This window comes from Strongylocentrotus purpuratus, unplaced genomic scaffold (assembly GCF_000002235.5).
Source record: "Strongylocentrotus purpuratus isolate Spur 01 unplaced genomic scaffold, Spur_5.0 spur5_scaffold_21, whole genome shotgun sequence".
In the NCBI taxonomy this organism is placed as follows: domain Eukaryota; kingdom Metazoa; phylum Echinodermata; class Echinoidea; order Camarodonta; family Strongylocentrotidae; genus Strongylocentrotus; species Strongylocentrotus purpuratus.
Window position 1 is genome coordinate 3,031,785 of NW_022145607.1, and position 9,808 is coordinate 3,041,592.

General features: G+C 33.1%; 1 long non-coding RNA gene across 2 annotated transcripts; it reads left to right on the plus strand.

Annotated features, from left to right (window-relative positions):
• Nucleotides 1-7,066: 7,066 nt before the first annotated feature.
• LOC115927990 lies at nt 7,067-8,355 on the plus strand. 2 transcript variants are annotated; one of them, XR_004065803.1, is made up of 3 exons: nt 7,067-7,144; nt 7,574-7,713; nt 8,256-8,355. It is a non-coding gene; the product is annotated as an uncharacterized LOC115927990 (long non-coding RNA). The 2 variants fall into 2 exon arrangements; XR_004065802.1 differs by lacking the exon at nt 7,067-7,144 and having other exon boundaries at nt 7,417-7,713.
• The last annotated feature ends 1,453 nt before the right edge of the window (nt 8,356-9,808 follow it).

Here is a 9,808-nt window from a genome sequence, read left to right on the forward strand (position 1 = left end):
GACAAAATATCCATATGCGTGATATTCACTTTCTTGTTTAAAAAATATTATAATACTAACAAATACATGAAGAAATAATTTTTCGTTCAAATTCGAATTTCATTTATTAATATATTGTGAATAGAGTGTTTGTTTGTCTTATTTACTATATTGGCAATATGTTATTCATGCTAATTTTAGTTTCTTCAAAATCGCTATTGAAAACCATGTATAATGAAAAAGAATTGTTGCTTGATCAATTAATCTCCAAATATATTTCACATGTATGTATACACCTCCCAATGTATTGATATTAATGCTTGTATTATGTTATGGAAGGCCATTTCCAACACAAGCCACGCACGATAGAGAAATTGTGCTTCATTGCAGAATATGATGTAATATAAGCAACTTTATACTGAGTTATGTGTAGTGTATATCACATGTTAATTTCATAATCTAAGAATATTTGATTCCCAGAGTTTGAATAAGTTATAAAACGAAAAGAGGAACACTTTAATCACATACAAGTAGCAAGTTTCTTTACATTATCTTTGTAAATAGAAAAAGTATACAATGTGATTAATGTGAATCCGTCAAAGGCAGATTGAAATCCTCCTTCTTTTACTTTCTCCTTCTTTTACATTCTCCTTCTTTTACATTCTCCTTCTTTTACTTTCTCCTTCTTTACATTCTCCTTCTTGTACTTTCTCCTTCTTTTACATTCTCCTTCTTGTACTTTCTCCTTCTTTTACTTTCACCTTCTTGTACAATCTCCTTCTTGTAAACTCTACTCCTCTTACATTCTCCTTGCCACATAAGGCTTAGAGCTGACCCAAATATGTTATTCAGTTATGTTATTCTCTTGATTGCATTTCATGAATATCTTTATCTTGAATCGGTTATCTGGCATACGGTAACGAACCCAGGTGTTGTTTTCCCCCTGTCCAGTTTATTGCGTACTATATGTACAGTCTATACGGCCTTAAATATTTACCATACGTAATGTTGCCAAAACTTTGATCCTGCTATCACCTTTTGAATATTTGTTGTGTCATCTATCTGGAATTTAAGTGCACCAATTTCAAATATCTATGTCAGTCGCAGTTTAAATGCCATGGCTTTATAATGAAACTCATTGTGGACTTACAATATTTGATTTGCATTTTATCATACATAAGAAAAATCATACATTTTTAATACCTTATAGCTAACCTCAATTCATAGATTTTTTGTAAGGCTAAGAATGTCTATGGACTGCGTTCTTTATCTTGTAAATGAGTGACCTTATCATATTGTAAATACATGCAAGTTATTAAAATGGCCAACCTCTTTTGTATTCGGGGGGAAATTAAATGCTTTGATTGTGCACATTTTAAAGTTATCTTTGACATTCACACCGACGTGCTTGCTCATATTGTCCATTTATTGCACATTTGTTTTAATTGTATTTAATGAAACAATGTCTTTTAATAAAATTAATTCATGGATAACACATTTTGAAATCTTCATTAAAGTATGCTTGTAACTATTAAACGGTCTAATGTTGCTATTGGAGAATAACAGAAACAGACTTTTAGAGATCCGTTTTTGTTGCTGTTTATATTAATGCTCGTAAAAGGACGATGTAGAAAATAAGCCATTACCCCAGACATGAAGAGCTGAGAAGCACTCAAACCAATAATTAAATAGTTAACAAATAAACGCATACATGAGAGTTTATACAACGCAGCCTGTTTAATAGCGTCTTTGTATAGGTGTATTGGAAATATGAAATTTGTAAGAAATATTGGAAATTATCAATGTTAATAGCAAATGCTGTATATTATTCGTCGATATAGGTCATTTTTATTGTTTATGAAATATTTACGATTTATAAGGACATCGTTTTTAATATTTTGCCTACCATTGGAGCTTATGTTATAAATTGACATTTTATATATATTGTATTGTTGAGTTTAGTATGCATATTGTACAGTTATCTATGAAAATTGTAGTCAATTGATTGGCTAAGATTGCAATGCATAATAACCGAACCTCTCTGCGTATTTTGAATAATGAGTTACGAAAGTTCGAAGTCGTAGTAACGAAATGATTAATGTTGTATATATATATATAACCTATTATTTTACTCAATATTGTAATCATGATAATAAAACGCAAACTTCTTGGTATTTTGTGATAGAGTAAGTGCATATATTGTGCACATTTTGAAGTTATCTTTGACGATCATACCCACATACTTACCCATATAACGAAAGTATGTTGGTAACAAAGGGACTAATTTCCTATTAAAAAACTGATATACACCAAAATACCACCCATGATGAGGAGAGACAAACTAAAAACAATAATTGAACTAGACTTTAATTCGTCACTTTGACGAATTAGGTGATACGTAAGCTATTTTTGTATCATGAAAGTGTGCCGATGATGATCTAATGATAATATTCATAAATACGATAATGACGATATTGATGATGAAGATTTTTTGGTTTTAAATGACGATGACCATGATTAAAAGTGGTATAGCGCCCCCTTCAGGTGCTTGATAGAGAATTGCTATATGATTAAACTATTAATTTACTAAACAATTGCAGAGCCTACCAATCATTGAACTGATATTTCGACGCACTACATACGCAACATAATGAACAAGTCTAGACTGGAATGTAGTATCAATCACCTCCCATAGGCATAAGACGCATATTAAGCAAAAATCTAATGACGTCATCAAATTGGTAATAATCTTGTGAAGAATTGTCTCAGCTACAACATATCAAAATGTAGAAGAAAATTGATCAATATTCGCAGAGATACAATCATTTTCCGTAAATATGTTGACGTCATAATATGCAAATTCGTATTTTGAGTTCCAAGGTCAATATGATTATGTAAAAATATACTTAATGGCCAAATGAGACATGAAATAATATATCCGACTCATACTCTATCTAAATATGAAGGAAAAAAAATGGCAGTCCTTATTCATCCCTATGTACTTTTTATAGGCATGTTTTTGCCCATTTCTGCTATATAATACATGAGCTAGCACGCACGGATATTTATCTTCAACGGACGCTCATTCCGTTATTAATAGTGATAAAGAGATGAACATGGTCTCAAATTGTTCAGAAAAATATGAGGAATATCCTGTCAAAAACAATTGAGGGGTAATTATTTTTCGTTCGGCCATGCGAACGAAAACGCGCAAAAATGCGTGTTTTGCACGATTTTTTATGAAATGTTTATAATGGCCTGAAACATATGCAAAAAAAATTTAAGATGATTTGGAGCAATTTAAAATTTTACGCGCGCGTTGACGCGCGCAGAAACGCGTACGCGCATTTTTGCGCGCATTCATTGACCTGAAATTGACCGGACGGATATTGATCTTAATCCTGATAATTATAAATGAGAAATTCCTTTCCGTTATGAAGATATGATCAAAATGGCGCCTGGATGACGTCACGATAATTTTGACTCTCTAAAAAGTCACGCAGTTCTAAGTTAGACTAAGATCTATAATCATGGCAAGTTTCATGATAATGGCTTTATTCAGTCATGAGATATCCTGCGAACAAATTCGAGGAAGAATAATAATAAATAAATAAATAATAATAATAAAAATCTTGACGAAATCAAAAGGTGATACGTATATTTCATACGTATCACCTAATAATTAACACAATTATGTATGTACATATTCTGATTTATGGCTATACAATATAAGATACCTATATATATAATTTACAGATATCCAATGAAGGTAACAATGGTACATGTAAGTATAGAAGAAGTAAATTCCTAATGTATTTGAAATCTTGCAAACGAGAGAAATTATAAATTATCTTCCTTTGTAAATAATGTTATCACTATTCCATATAACGTATACTTTTACTTAGTGTTCCAGTGTTCTTCTATTCATTTGTGAATAGTAATTTTTGTAAATAATAAATAGATAAAATAGATGTATAGAATGTACATATCCCTTTTCTTTTAGTTTCAAATATGATCAGTATGCTTCCATGCCTCTCAGTGCGTTATGTTACTATTAATATACGTTAACGTCGTTTCAAAACAACAGCAACCACAATTTATCGGCTGGTTATTATGCACGAACAATGTTATACTCTCATGAATTTCACTCGTTTTTTGCACTTTGTTTTTTAAAAACTTGAAAGTGTTTGCTTTCTCGCTTTTCTCTGGAATAAAGAACTTGATGATTAAGCAATGTAAATGACATTATTATGTACCCATACAGGAATATATATTGTTTTACAGTGTTTTGCTTTGTTGTAGTAGAATGAAATCCATATTACAAGGGTTCACATATTAGAAGTGTAAATATAAAACAAGAAAAACAGACAAGCGAAACAGGTACCACTTCAATGCATGCATGTATTTATATCCTATACAGTCTGTTAAAAAGCGTCTTTGTAGAGGTTTATTGGCCTCACTTTGCGTGATGAGGAAATGGTAATATTAATAAAGAACTTATGTACGTATTGTTAATAATATGATATGAAATGTGGAAGGATTATAATGGTAATCTGTGGTATTCGTTAATGATGTAGTTTATTCATTAATGTATTGTATGTTAATCGTTCACATGAATTGATAATGAATTGTATATAAGGAATATTGTTGTCAATATTTTGCATGCTTTGCAGCATATCTTCTGTATTTGTACGGAAGAGTATAGTATGCATATGGTACAGTAATCTACGAATGTCATAGTAAATTCCTTTAAAAAAATCGTGTACAATAACAGAACATCTATGCGTATTTTGATGTACAAATATCGAAAGTTTCAAGTCTTATTAACGAAATTATCACTGTTGTATATGTATATCACTCATTATTCTACTCAATATCATAATCATGATAACAAAAGACCAACCTCTTTTGTATTGGGGTTAGAGTAAACGTTTAGATTGTGCACCTTTTCAAATTATTGCTGACAATATTAATGGTAATAAGTGGTAGTCGTCAATGATGTATTTTATTCATTAATATATTGTTATTATCTATTCACATGAATTGACAATGACTTGTATATAAGGAATATTGTTGCCCATATTTTGAATTCTTTGCAGCATACCTTCTGTATTCGTACAGAAGAGTATAGTATACATATTGTACAGTAATCTACGAATGCCATAGTAAATTCCTTTAAAAAATCGTGTACAAGAACAGAACATCTATGCGTATTTTGATGTACAAATATCGAAAGTTTCAAGTCTTATTAACGAAATTATCACTGTTGTATATGTATATCACTCATTATTTTAGTCAATATCATAATCATGATAATAAACCAACCTCTTTTGTATTGGGGTTAGAGTCAAAGACGTTTAAATATAATTACTAGACGGAAAGCAGCACGCGCGGAAACCATGCAGACGAATGGGATTAGGCTCCGCCTCTTTTGGATCATTTGAAGACAAAATAAGCACCCGAGGCGGCTTTCTGATTGGATAAGAGCCTCATGAATATGTATTTTATCGATAGTATCGTTTAAGAAACCGGATAATGTATTTGACCTCATTGCGTCACTTTAATTATGCAGATTTATGCACGACGCTACTACACTCGCACAAACTGAGAAGAGTTAGTTCATTGAGAATGGGTGAGTAATTGATTGAAATATGAGTAGATTAAGTGAATTTAGTCATCAATTTTGAAAAAGCTGCAATAGTCTTTGTGATCTACGGTAATTTCGTTACACTGTGAGACCGTTCTCAACAGATTTTTGGGGAAAAGACTAGGAAATTATTACTCTTGAAATTGAACTTTGATTTTCATCGTCATGAAGTAGTTTGACTGCGGTTTGCCGTCATTTCACCCTAGTACTCCAGTTAGGGGCCCGGCCGTTCCGGCAGGCCCACCCGGGGAATTTTGGTGCTCATCTGCATCAAGATCATACTTTCTAATCAAGTTTTATTTCAGATTTGATCGTCATCATGAATCTAATTCACCAATCATCGATTTAATTTAAATCTAGATTTAACGTTACACCTTACAATAATCTCTGAAGCATGATTTTTTTGATAATCCAAGTGGATTAATTCTTGTTAAAATCTTTAACTTGTTAGTAGATGTTGACTCTGATGGCTTTACTTGCAGTGCCATCCGTTCGCTCAGTTGCATCTGTGTCAACTTTATTTAGACCAAAATTATCTGTGACCATTGATAATCAAACAACTCCAAATCCTATTTCATTTAGATGTAAACCTGGAACTATTAATAAAAATTATTAAAAAAACATCAACACTAGGATTTGTTTATTTAATAATTAGATTTTGTGTGGGTCCAGCATGCATGCTTGAGCAAGTTATCATTTAGAGTCTAGACCTTGACCTTACTACTAGATCTAGATCTAACAAAGTTAGACCCCTATCAGTGGCGTACGCAGGATTTTTTCAAGGAGGAGGGGGGGGGTTAACATTTTGAAATCGGACCAAAAATTTCGCAACGACTCAGCCAGCCACTGAATAAGCATGGGGGGGGGGGGTTAGGTCATCCATTTGGATTTTTTTTTTTGTATTAAAAAAAACACTAAAAAAAAAAAGGGGGGGGGGGTTTCCACAAAAACATACACATAAAAAAAAATGAAGGTAGGGGGGTTTACCCCCCCCCCCCCCGCGTTCGCTTCTGACTCCTGTTATTACTTTTAATATATTTGAGATTTTTTTCTTCTCTGAATTGTGCAGTTCATGTTGATAAATCTATTTGTTTGTGTAAGAGAAGACCCCTTGTCCACAATTATGTTTACTTATGAAGTCCACTTCTTCTTGTCTTAATAAACCAATTCTACTTAAGACCACTTTATATTTATAGGCCATATAAAGCACTTTTTTAGGCACACGTTAAATCTTCCATTTGATTTTACTTCGTACTGTGGTCCATTAAATTGGAATGTTGATTTCCACACTATATCAAAATTAAGGCCAACCATGACATGAAAAATAGCTTTTATGCTAGATCTATTTTTATTTTGTTAAGGAGAAAGGGACGCCTTGATTGTCGTATTGATTTTGTTTTCTTTTTGTTCCAACAGATGGAAACTGATGAAGAGCTGGACGGAGTTAAATGATGAGTAGACATTACAACAATTGAACATTTCTTATATTTTCAAGATGAAGCTGAAAGTCCCATGCAGGTAAAATTTTCAGGATATTTAGTACACAAATATTAAACCACCACCTATTAATTCACTAAAAAGGAAATGGAACTAAGTTTATGTTTCAAGTGTGTATAGTGGAGGGAATATTTTATTCTAGTTCTTCCCTTTCTTTGTTTACAAAGGGATTTGTCCTTATTTACAGGAGGTCCTGTGTGTAGAAGAACGATGTCTAATGCACATTCAAAGCACTACATAATAATGATAATGATCATACATGTAGGGTATACACAGTACCCCTCATTACTTTTTTTTTGTAAGTGGTCCTTTCACTTCTTGAGCAATGAAGATGAAGAAGAACACAACATAAGATTAACGAAAGTCTGTTTATACGATGAATTATGGTTGATATGTATCTATTATTATCACTTTTTAATTGAAGTACCTACATTGCTTTCTCTTATGTAGGATGATGCTTCTCTACAGTGGATGATGAAAGCATGCTGATTACAAACCCAGGAGAGGAATAAAGAACAGATATTGACAGAATCATATCTAGAGATGTGGGCCTACTGCACTTCATACAAGCAAGTGTGCTAATATACCATGTAGGTACCCCCAATAAACTATTGTAGAACACATTTATCATGCAGAAAGTTATAGATCTGACAATTATATGTTTCATTGTCCATTGACTTGTAAAAGAATACTTGACTGAATATCACAATTGTGATTTAGATTAAAACTAAAATGTCAATATGTATGAAATATTAAACGTATGTTTCAATAGCATTATTTCCTGTACATTCTCTGTACCAAGTTGTTTGGTCATTTTATGTAAACCGAGTACTATTCATTTATGACCACGAGTTTACATTACAAGTACATTGTACATGTACCAGTATTACTTATTTCATACTTGTCTGATCCAAGCTCCATCAGGCCTATTGTCTTAATGGGATCATCAGAAATAATCTAACATGTGGTCAGTAACTAGTCTTGTAGGAAAAAAAGTTTAGGTTTTCCCACTAGAACCCCAAGTGAATATTAGTCCTTCCTCTTTTTGTCAGAGCAGGTATCAGGGTGTATGTTATTAGTTGTTGTTTATTTTCTTATACACTGTATCTTATTTCATTTTTCCATTCAACAGACTTGGGTTATCATCACAGCCCTTTCTTCTGAAAACTAGCCTACAACTTCATCGATGAATGCAGAAGACATCTACATGGGACTACGTCTTAAAGATGCCCCCTCATATAATGAAAGAGGACAGTAGAGACAGTGGCGGATCCAGGGGGGGGGGCCGGGGGGCCCGGGCCCCTTGAAAAAAAATCGTGTAAAATCATGTGATTTTTACCTTTTTGGGGGGTTGGGCCCCCCCCCCCCCTGGCGCTCAAGGGGGGGGGGGGGTGCAAATTGAAAAAAATTTTGAGGATAAAAAAAAAAAAAAATGTGCTCACTACCCCCCCCCCCCCCCCCCCCCCCCCCATCCCACTGAGCGAATTTTCGGTCAGCGCGATTTTCAAATTTTCGGGAGCAAAAAAAAAAAAATTGTGCTCTGTACCCCCCCCCCCCCCCCCCCCCCCCCCCCCCCCCCACTGAGCGACTTTTCGGCCGGCGCGATTTTCAAATTTTCAGGAGCAAAAAAAAAAAAGTTGGGCCCCCTCCCCTAAGAAATCCTGGATCCGCCACTGAGTAGAAATGGGTTTAAACTTGAATATTTACATACTATTTATTTATTATTTGTATTATATGTTTGTAGAATACCACATTTAAAAAAAGCTAATGAATTTATCATCTTGTCAACTTTCAAATAATTAAACTAATCATCAATGAATAAACATTAATGACATTTTAACAATGTCAACTACCATCTTATAGGATGAAACTGGGTGCTGGGCAGAAAGAAATTTCCTTGAAATTTGAATGATAAAGATCTATCAGTCTATATCAAAGATTGAATCAATCAATGATATTTTAATTATAATTATACATGTTGAAATTCATTTACCTCAGTCTATGGACTTCTGTATTTGAAGTTTTGTAGATTATTACATTATTGCTGCTTCAAGTATTGTATGTAAGAAGGTTTGAAAGACAACCCTCTAAATGCACTAAATATGGAAACTGCTAATCATCATTGCCTGTTGTATCCAAACTGCTAATTTTAATAGAATCATGTTTTGATACTTCCTAGCCTAAGAAAACAGGGGGGGGGGCTTGTTATCCTCTTCCTGGTGCTGTTTCTAAATGGACCATGTAACAGGTTGCAAAAGTGTAAACAGTATTATATTTGTTATATGTTTATATTAGAAGGATTTAGAAAATGAAAACGTTTCAGTTGAATTATAGAATTACTGTTGCTAGAAGTAATGGCAGTATTGATGTGTAAGGGAAGGGGGTGGTTTTCCCAGTGAAATTAACGGTATACTAATGTCAAATTGATAACAAAGAGAAAACTATTCCTAAAAATAAAATTATAAAGGACATGGGCCTCCGAACTAACTAACCCTGGTACCACTTCTGTTTTTTTTTTTTTTTTTTTTTTTTGTTTTTTTTGGAGGGGGGGCGCCCCAATTTAAAATTTCCAGTGTTAAATTCCATTGTCTTTAAACAAAAAATATGTCAAGATGTTGAAAAAACAATGTTTCACTTTCCGTTTTCAATTCGAATAAAATGATTAACATATTTTCCGATCTCTCT